Here is an 11,352-nt window from a genome sequence, read left to right as displayed (position 1 = left end):
TATTTTATAATAAAAACATTCTCTCTCACATTTCTTTTCTCATTACTTTAAGGAAACCACTACTTTTTTTTTCTAGTAGAAAACACAAGTTTCTCCTGAGCAATATTAACTTGCCTTTTATCACAGTCTCATATTCATTTAGGTTTCGTCTTGTATTATTATTTGTCATTAGTTCTCTTATCTTAGTATTTTACTTCTCACCTATTTTTCCTGTCTCCTGGATTCTGTGGTAGCTCATTATCATCTTTGCTTGCCGTGTTTTAAAACTGTTTGTCCAAAAGATCTCATTTCCACGATGCATGAAGAATGTTGGTGACTGTATGCTGAGGAATTCCATGTTTGGCATAATCTAAATAACAGAAATCAAGTTCATATTAATTATATTTAGTCGTCTTTTCATATTAGCATGTATCATGCCACTGTTCATTAACCACACAACTATGGGAGGGGAACAGTCTTTGAAATGTGTAAAATTCTGTTAAAGTTAAATTGTTTAGGCTACAGCATTTATGTCTTCAATTTAATATGGCCAATAATTACTCTTTGCGTTTGGGATTTTTTTTTTAAGCCTGTCATAGAAGCTTTACACTTAAAAAGCCCCACTTTAAGTAAGCACAAGTTAAATTCACAGAGAAAGGTTCTAAAACTTAGAATGAGTCCATGAAAGCATGACTCTTGAGACCTAAGATAGTGTATTAGTTCCCAGAGCTGCTGTAACAAATTTCCTCAAACTGGGTGGCCACAAACAATAGAATTAAACTCTCTTGCAGTTCTGGTGGCACCACTACGGGTTCTTCAGGAGGCTCCCTCTGTCCTTCCTTCTGGGGGTTGCTGGCAAACCTTGCCATTCTGTGAGTTGTGACGCCACCCCCACCCCACCCCTGATTTCTGCCTCCTCTTTCACTTGACCTTTCCTCCGTGCGTCTATCTTTTCCTTTTCCATCTTTTCTAAGGATACACCCATCATTAGATTTAGGGCTTATCCTAATTCAGGATAATAACATCTCTTGATCCTTACCTTAATTACACTTGGGAAAAACCCTTATACCAAGTAAGGTCACAGACTGCTTGGACATATCTTTTAGGGATCACTGTGCAAACCATTACGGATGGCAATTAGCACCCGTGGTGGAGAGAATAGTTGATATCCTTCCTTAGAAATGGCTTTCCAAATCATTGTTTTTCCTGTTGCCTCTGGCCTGGGCTTTGGGCACCCTCTTTCAATATTTCATGGATTGTTGCTTTTGGTATTAACTATAGATTTGTTTGGAACAGTATTCTGTATAATTGTTTCAATTCTATAATGTTAAATATTCTTGCAGTTTCACTTCAGGAAAAGAGAAAATTTTATTTGTCTCAGAAATAATTAATTCAAAGAACCAGATATTACAGTCTTTATTCATTTTTTCATATAGTTTCCTATTTTAAAGGTTTTAGGTGGTTTTTTTCCTTTTACCTTTTTTTTAAAATTCATTTTTATTGTAAACAAATGGGATACATCTTGTTTCTCTGTTTGTACATGAAGTAGAGGCATACCATTTGTGTAATCATACATTTACCCAGGGTAATAGTTTTTGATTCATTCTGTTATTCCCCCCCCACTCCTCCCACCCCTCTTATCCGTCTATAGAGTCTCTCCTTCCTCCATTCTTGCCCCCTCTTACCTCCTATATGTGTCATCATCCGCTTATTAGTGAGATCATTCATCCTTTGTTTTTTTGAGATTGGCTTATCTCACTTAGCATGATATTCTCCAACTGCATCCATTTGCCTACAAATGCCATAATTTTATTATTCTTTATGGCTGAGTAATATTCCATGGGTGTGGTATATATATATATATATACATACCACAGTTTCTTTATCCATTCATCAATTGAGGGGCATCTAGGTTGGTTCCACAATCTGGCTATTGTGAATTGAGCAGCTATGAACATTGTTGTGGCTGTAACTCTGTAGTATGCTGATTTTAAGTCCTTTGGGTATAGGCCAAGGAGTGGGATAGCTGGGTCAAATGGTGGTTCCATTCCAAGTTTTCTAAGGAATCTCCACACTGCTTTCCAGAGAGGCTGCACTAATTTGCAGCCCCACCAGCAATGTATGAGTGTACCTTTTCCCCCACATCCTCGGTTTTAGGTATTTTATATAAGTAGAGATACAAAAATCAATTTTTTGGAATGAAATAGGAGCTCAGGAAAAAATATAATAAAAATATAAGGGATAGGAAACAGCTAGAAGGCAAGTTTATTATCTAGACAATCAAAATGAAAATTAAAAAAATTAAAAAACATAAGTTGTTGACAGTAAGTTGTTAAGGATAAGCTTCATATTTGACTTCCTGTTTTCTAGCAGATCATTCAGAGGTAAGTAGTACATGCTTTGAAGTATCCACAACACTAAAGCAAATTAATTTCAATTCGTTGTAAAGGATAGCTCACATGGCTTTCATGCAATCTTCCCAAAATACTCTTTCTTGCCATGTCTTGGTTTGTAGCACACAGTGGTGGTTCTAGGCTGTGTTGGTGACCAGTACCTTGAAGGTGGCTGCCCAGCAGTGTCAGCTCTGGGCATGACCATCTGCTTTAGCTGACACCAGTGAGGCTAGCTGACCGCCATGCTGAACAGAAGCTGCCTCCTCTTCATGCGGAGGTAGGGTGAGGGCACATCTTCGGAGGCTGCCAGGATTTTCTCCCGAAATTGGAGCCTGCTGCAGTGCCCCAAAGAAAGGCAAACAAGGTCACCCAGACTCCACAGTAAATGTCATGGATAACTTATATTTGAAAAAATCTTAAAGTGTCTGTGCCCAAATACTTGGGTTGCAAAAAAATAAAATATCAGCAGAATTTCACAGAACTGTTACAATGATTCTCCTTTCCTGTTGTGCCTTTTTCCTAAAATAAATGGGTATTACTATTTCTAGGGAAATGGAATAAATATCCATAGCACTAATATTTTTGTTAGTTGCAAATTGGAGGTCATCTGACAAAAATGGTAGCTTTGGTTTTAAAATAGATCACCAGCCCCACGGCAGGCATCAGATAGTAGGTCTATTTATCTATTGGAAACACACTTAGAGGCTGGGGCCAGAACTCGGTGGCAGAGCATGTGTGTAGCCTGTGTGAGGACCTGGGTAGGATTCCCCAGGACCCAAGGTGGGGAAGCAAACCTCGCTTGTGGCAGCAGAGCCTCGTGATACACACTTTAAAACAGTCACTCTCTATGACATTCTTTTACATGGAATTTCTTATCAGTTATTAACACATTTTCTTGATAAAATAAGTGATCTGGCTCCACAAAGGATCTCCTCTCATTGGCCAGGGAAAATTCTTGTTTTCATCCAAAGAGCAACGGAAGGTTTCCTTGGGCACCTTTGCTTCAGCCAGACCAGAGAAAAGCCAATTTCATTTGCTTCTCATGTAGTGGGAAGTTATGGGATGGGGGAAGGACGGTGATGTTGAATATTTGACCCTGCACATCTCCTGTCCCCTTCACCATTTAAAGTGGGCAGCCACAGCAGGAGGGGTGCTGACGGTGCGTGCTGTCCAGGGGATTAGCTGGCGGGTCAGTGGGGTGGTTCTCCTCTGGGTGGAGAGGCAAGAGTGCTGCTGTTCTTGTAAACCACGTGAAGTTAGATTCATGCCCCAGGCGATGCTCCTGGTTCCAGCCTGGTATGGCAGCTCTGACCCCAGTTTAGAGCCACTTCAGAAGAGCCCTGCTTCACTGGGTGCTGGCCAGTGAGACGCAGTGCTGGACACCTTGCATTAGCATCACTGGTGTGTTAAGAACATTCCCTGCGGTAATAAAGGCCATCTTGCTGTGCCTTGTGTCTGTTAGGGACAAGCGGAATAGTGAGAAGAGGGAAGATGGAGTGGGAGAGAGTGCTTCCTGGCCCTCTTGGGAGAGCCCTGTGTTGGCAAGAAAAAAGAGAAAACAGAAGCAGGAGGAGTCAGGACATGGCCACTTAGCATACACTCCACACATGACGGCAACCAAGGGACTCATCTTCCCCAGCAGGCGTTAGTCTGAAACACAGCCTCCTTCCAAAGTGGAGAAGCCCCCAGAGTGGTTTGTGAGTCACAGCTTGGGTTTGAGGGTTTCCCTGATCCAGGCTCCAGCCAGGACAGGGGACCCCGGACTGGCACCTTTCCAGGGGATGACGGTCTCCATGGGCAATTCAAGATGAAACCGGAGACAAGGTGACTGAGGAGACCGCACTCAAAAGCCAGCATAAAAGCCAGGGAGGACAGTCCCAGTTTGGAAATGTGACTGTGCACAAATGTTAGCTGCCAAGGGCTCTGGGTACAAAAGCCAACCACAGAAAACAGTCTTCTTAGTGGAAGAAAGTGCGGTGCCCTGGTGAGAAATGTCTTCCATGAAAGGTTAGTGTTTTGGAAACAAATGTTTCCATCTTCACTTATGGGATACTGACTATAAGGCCTTCTTCCTAAGAGGTATCAGTGGCTGCTGGATGGTCTTCAGAGTTCCTACCCACTCACCAGGTGTGGTGGTACATGCCTGTGATCCCAGCTACTTGGAGGCTGAGGCTGAAGAATTCCAAGGTGGAGTCCAGCCTCAGCAACTTAGCAGAACTTGTTTCAAAATAACATTTCACAAAAGGGCTGGAGATGAAGCTCAATGGTAGAGTAGTATGTGCCATTGAAATACACATACACACGTGTGTGAGGAATCATTTACAGCTTTGACGGTCATTAAAAACAGAGGAGGAATGAATCTATTTAGAAGCATCTTATCACAATGGTGCAAAGTATCATGCAAGATTTCCAATAATGATATAACTAATCATATTGGTCTTATTAAATACATATTTTAATGAAATAAAAATTTATTGTTAAATATTTTATCACTAATATAATTTAAGATTATTTTGAATCAGTTTTAAAAATTTAAAATAAAAATTATGTAAAAAGTAGTATTGATTTTCCCTTATGAAATTTCTAATTTAGCATTATTTTCCTAAATTATTTGTTAATATAGTGGCATATGTGTATAATTGTAAAGTATAACAAAATACAGAAATGTATTTACTGATAAGAATTAGAAAGTTTAGGTACCATTCATAAAAGCTATCGAAAGACTATTTTTAATCATCAGCACACTCAGGTAAATGTAAGTTATTGATGTTAGAAGTCCTGAGTTCTAGAGAGCCTGCCCAATGGGAGAAAATCTTTACTACCAGCACCTTGGAGCATTCATCTCCAGTATATACAAAGAACTCAAAAAACTTAGCACCAAAAACAAACAAAACAAAACACCAAATAATCCAATCAATAAATGGGCTAAGGAACTGAATAGTCACTTCACAGAAGAAGAAATATGAATGGTCAAAAAATGTGAAAAAATGTTCAACATCTCTAGCAATTAGAGAAATGCAAATCAAAACTACACTGAGCTTCCATCTCATCCAGTCACAATGGCAGTTATCAAGAATATAAGTAACAATAAATGTTGGTGAGGATGTGGGGAAAAGATTCACTTATACATTGAAGGTGGAACTGCAAATTGGTGCAATCGCTCTGGCAAGCAGTATAGAGATTCCTTAGAAAACTTGGAATGGAACTATCTATCATTATCTATCCCACTCCTCAGTTTATACCAGAAAGGAGTTAAAATCAACATACCACAGTGACACAGCCACTTTGATGTTTATAGCAACTCAATTCACAATAGCCAAGCCATGGAACCTACCTAGATGCCCCACCACAGATGAATGGATAAAGAAAATGTGGTATATATACATAATGGAATATTACTCTGCCATGAAGAAGAATAAAATTATGGCATTTGCTAGTAAATGTATGGAACTGGAGAGTATCATGCTAAGTGAAAAAGCCAGTCTCCCCAAAACAAAGGCAGAATGTTCTCTCTGATATGTGGATGCTCACCCACAACAAGGGAGGGGAAGATTAGAAGTTCATTGGACTAGATAAAGAGGAAAGAAGGAAAGAGAGGGAGATGGGAATAGACAAGACAGTAGAATGAATTGAACGTAACTTTCCTCTCTTTACATATGAATAAATGACCAATATAACTCCACATCATATGCAACCACAATAATTGAATCCTATTTGGAACAAGTTATACTTACTCTATGTATGTATAATGTGTGAAAATATACTCTATTGTTATGTATATCTAGAAAGAACAAATAAAAAAATTAAAGTCTGCTTTGAGCTCAGGAACATACCTTCAGCTGAGTCTTGTCCACAGAATAAAGCAGAAACAGGACAATCAAATTACAAAATAGACTGGTTAATCCTAACAGATCTACCCACAGGGTGCTTTGGAGCCTGCTTGTGGCCTGTAGTCCAGCTTGTATTTTATCCAGAAGAGGAAACAAAAAATGGCATCATTTCCTGCACAAAGTCTAATGAGCGAATGGTTCATAACTTCAGAAAAGAAAATATTTGCTCTTTTTAAAAAATAGGAAAGATCACATCTTGTTCCAGAGAGAAGGGATATAGTTACGCATCTTATGAAGGTAATCAGACCAGGTGGAAGCCTAAACAGTCCTAGGGGTAAAATGTCACACTGTTAGTCAAATCCTTAGTGATTTTTCAGTCTTCCCTAAATAAAAGTTACTATTATTTACAAAACTTTTCTAAAATTAACTTTAGTCTTTAAGAATAAAATAGCTGTCCTTACCCCAATTCTATTTTATCCTCAATGGATCATAGTAAATTTTCTAAGTAATGGTAAATATTATGCTTTCAGAAGTTATGTCAACTTTAAAATTTGCTTCAGTGAATGGTACCATCCTAAACATGCAAGAGGAGTTTGGGAAGCCAGATGCAGACTGCAGGAGTCAGTGACTAGGACACGTGGACGCTTTGCCTGCAGGACTGATTGCCCTTTTCCCGAGGGGCAGGTGTGACAGAGGTGTGACTCCTGGTCATGTGTGGCTCTCTGGGGGATCATGAGTAACTATCACTTCCACCCATCAGGTCTTTCTTCTGGTCCATCCGAGTCCCCCACCATGAATGCAAGATGAACTGAGGTTCCGGAAAGAGCCAAGGAGGTCTGCCTCACCTAGCCTAACTATAGCAGCAGCAGCAGCAACAATAAAACTATAATTATAAAAAATAAAAATGAAAACTTTTGTGGGGGCATGGTCCATACTTATATTCTAAAGCCAGTATTTAAAAAATATCCCCGTTTCAGATTACCCAGGCCAGCACCTACTGCAGAGGGGGCTGGACGTGCAGCAATGTCCTCCAAGGTTGGAAAGCGCTGCTGGTAGCTTCACCGAGTGAGGAGAGGAGGTGGCAGCTTGCAATGGTTCAGGAGAAGCAGACTGGTGGTCTTCAGTGTTTTTCCATCTGTGTAAACTGTGCTGATCGTGGCGTCCCCGTCTGGGCTGACTGTGTCCGTCATCACAGCATGAGCACTTGCCAATGTCCCCTCTCTCGCTTTGTCTCCATTGCCTCACCAACCCCTGCCCCATTGACTCCTCAATACCTCTTTAATCAATGTCCTTCTCGCCACTTCTGTTGTCCTAGACCTTCTTCAGGCCTTTTATTTTTATTTTTCTAAATTTTCAATGCTGCAGTTGCTTCCAGAATGGTAGCTCTGCCTTTAGTTTCTTTTTACTTCACTGTCCATCCCTCTCTCTCCCTCTCTCCCTCTTTCTCACACACGTGCGCGCGCACACACACACGCACTGTGCACACATTACACATTTTCTAAAGCACATATCTTGATATTGTGGCATCAGCACATTTAAAATCCTTGGGAAAAATGAAAGACTGACAGAATATATCCAAACTTCAACTCAAGTCCTTTCATGCCATCTTTCTAATCTTTGAGGCATTAAAAACCCTCTTTTTAGTTTCCTTACCCTTTCCCTACATGTACTACCTACTGCACGTGTGGTCATAGGGTAACCTGAAGTTCCAGAAACTGCAACTTGCTTCAGTGATCCCACTGTGGTCTTGGCACAGTCCAGTGGGGACTGTGCTCACCAGTCACCTACACACAAACTTCACACGTGTACCTTGCCTAATGCAGTCCTGCTGCAGGGCAGCACTAGCATAAATTGTTATGAAAGCAGAATCTGAAATGGACTTGAGTCATCTCATCACCTGGATCCTAAACAGTGCTGACACTTGGCTGGCCCCCGCTATGGTTGACAACTCGCAGTTACAGAGTCGTGATTATCTCAGGAGAACAATGGCGGTCTCTGTCTCCTCAATCAGTCTCATGACTATCCAACTCATGACTTTCTAATTTTTTATACATAACTTTTATTGTTTCTTTATTCTCAGATTATAACAGATGAACATGCTTTTTGTACCAATCTCTAAATCCGAAAGAGAAAATCAAATTATTCAGGATAATAACACTCAGAGCTCTCTGCTGCTCCCAGTGCCATACTTTGTAAACATGTACACGCTGTTTAGAATTGTTTTTGTTTTTATAGTGAAATTTTCTCTCTTTAACTATTCTTCTATAAGTATATTTTTATGACTACTTGGTGCTTCATCACATGGATATATCCTAACTGAGCAAGTCATTATCCTACTTTGAAGTATTTTTAAAATTTTGCTATTGTCAATAAGTGGTATAATGAAAATCCTTACAACATCATTATTTCTACATTTGTTCTTGGCATAAATTCCGAGAATGGAATTGCCAGATCCAAGAGCATGGTCATTTTACTCACTTGAAAGTTTGTATGAAATTACCCTTTCTTCATTTTTGCCAGTGTCTTAGGTATGGGTAGTTTAAAAAGAATCCACTTACTCAAGTGAAACAATATATCTTGATTTAATTTGGATTCCTTTGTTTTACAATTATAAATGATCTCAAAGTAAGTTGGAGGTTAGAAACTAGAGCTAAGGATATATGTGTGTAAGGACAGGTGTTTATTATTTTGACAAACTTTGTCTCCACCTTTTATTTTCTTGCCTGTCAAGAATAAAACAAAAACCCACTGGTTAAATACTTTGTTCTATAATTTATTGAAAAGTTACATAAAATAGCTTATGTTAATGAGGTGTTCTGGTAACCTCCTTTAAACCACCCCTGGAGCATCAGAGCCTAGTGAGTAGCAAGATCAAGGCTTGTCTGCTGTAGGCCTGAGGGATCATGGGCAGGTAACTTACAACCTTCAATCTGAGGCAGCAGTAGGAACAGACTGTCGTTTGCACCAACACTTGTGTAGGATAAAATGTTAATAAAAGGAGGGAAATTGCATTTATCTTGTCTCCATAGTACCTACAACTATTTTCACTGAAATCCTGTGGTTCTGACTGACAGCTGTCATACTTGCAGTGTATGCTGGTGTCTAACAGGCACTTTATTATCAAAGGAGTAGGAAACATAAAAACCCTGGCACCACTCACTGGAGACTTCTCAGAAGTGAAAATACCAACTTTTTATTCTGTTTTGTTGAAATATTTGAGATGGTTCAATGTACAATTAAGAAATCATGTCCCATTCTTGAAAAATTAATAAGAAGAAACTAGCAAATATGGTGGGTTGTTCCTCATCAGAACTGGGCAGGCTAATCCCAAGGATATTGACCAAGAAAGTTGAGCCTGCATATGCTTCTCATTAGGCACATGCTAACATTGCACGTTTGGAACCTCAGTTCCTCTGTCTCAAGTGTAAGACATTTTCTGTGAATAAGGACCCTTGAAAGCCACATAAGCAGGCCATTGAGATAGAAATGCCCACTGCCTCAGTTAAAGCAACTTACAGAAAAAATGATTGACTACTAGACATTTTTGTTATTCTTTGTAAAAGTACATGTGTATCTTATAATGCAATCATTTGGGGTATCAAATTTTCCTTGAAGGTAGTCTAATGCTACTAAATTATTGACATTTCTTCTCTCATCCATTCAGATTTACTTAGAACCTCTCTTATTCCAGGCAGTATGCACACAGTATGATGGCCACAAACATGAATGAAGGTGGGTTTCTACCAGTCCAGAAAAATGGAAATGGAAACACAAAACAAAACAAAACAAAACACATGGACTTGACAGTAATTACTTTTTTTCCCTCCACTGTTTTGTACCAGGAATTGAACCGTGTGGTCCTCTACCACTGAACTACATTCCCAGCCCTTTTTATTTTTTCTTTTGAGACAGGGTCTAACTAAGTTGCTGAAGGCCTCACTAAGATGTTGAGACTTGTCTTGAACTTGCCATCCTCCTGCTTCAACCTCCTGAGTGGCTAGGGTTATGGGCATGCACCACCTCACCTGGCAAAAATGATTGCTTTCAAATATGTACAGAGCAAGATATTAACAGAGAGGACTTCCAACTTCATATGCAGGCATTCACGGCTCATTCTTACCAATGTTTTGTGAAAGTTATGTACTATGATACAGATGCTTATTTCTAGCAAAGCAGGTTGTATTAATAACCATTTGACACTAGATGGTGCCATAAGACATTCATATGTTAATATTTTGGCAGATGAGTGATAGTTTAAGCTGAAGTCTGAGGTTGAAACACTGGGGAAAAAAATGCAGTTTATAAAGTCAATATGTTTTGCTTTCATAAAATCTTAATATATTTAAAAAAAACACATACCTTTTAGATTGTTATAGAATAGATTTTTCATTTAAAATTTATATATTGATATTGTTACCATGTAGCATATAGTTCCATTTTTTAAAAAAAATTTCAGGCCCAACCTTTATTAAACAGTTACTGTTTTCTATGTGAAGAAAAGTGGAGATGGAATTTCTCCTAGTAATGAAGAAAATGCATTCCAATGAGCCTCTTTATTTTCAGAAAACTGAGAAGAATAGATAACATTGGAGAGGAGAAATATTAGAGAACTAAGGTTATAATATGAAAAAAAAATCTGATAATTTAAACAAATTCTAATTTATGAATAAGCAACTAATGAGTCTTCCTGTGTATTACAACCTGGGTTAAATGCTTTTTAAATACAAATATCACAGGCGCTGGCGCTGTAGCTCAGTGGCTGAGCACTTCTTTGCACGTGCTAGGTACTGGGTTTGATTCTCAGCACCACATAAAAATAAATAAATAAAATAGAGGTATGGTGTCTATCTACAACTAAAAAAATTATAAAAATGCAAATATCCATATTGATGGTAGAGGAAACTAGTCTCATAAAAATTAACAATTTGCAATAAATCACAGTTAATAAGTGCCAGGATGATTAAACTAATGTTAGATTGTCAACGATCAAATGCATACCTTAATGTGAATTTTAACATTCAATTCTGAAAAGTTTTAAATTTATTCTTTAAATATCTTTTCTGTACTATCGATATTCACTCTTTCTGCTATTTCTATTAAACAAATGTTGGGGCTCCTTCATTTATCTTTCAGGTATTTCATTTTTCTTT

This window comes from Sciurus vulgaris, assembly GCF_902686455.1.
Source record: "Sciurus vulgaris genome assembly, chromosome: 1".
Classification (NCBI taxonomy): Eukaryota; Metazoa; Chordata; class Mammalia; order Rodentia; family Sciuridae; genus Sciurus; species Sciurus vulgaris.
Note: the sequence above shows the minus strand (reverse complement) of the source record.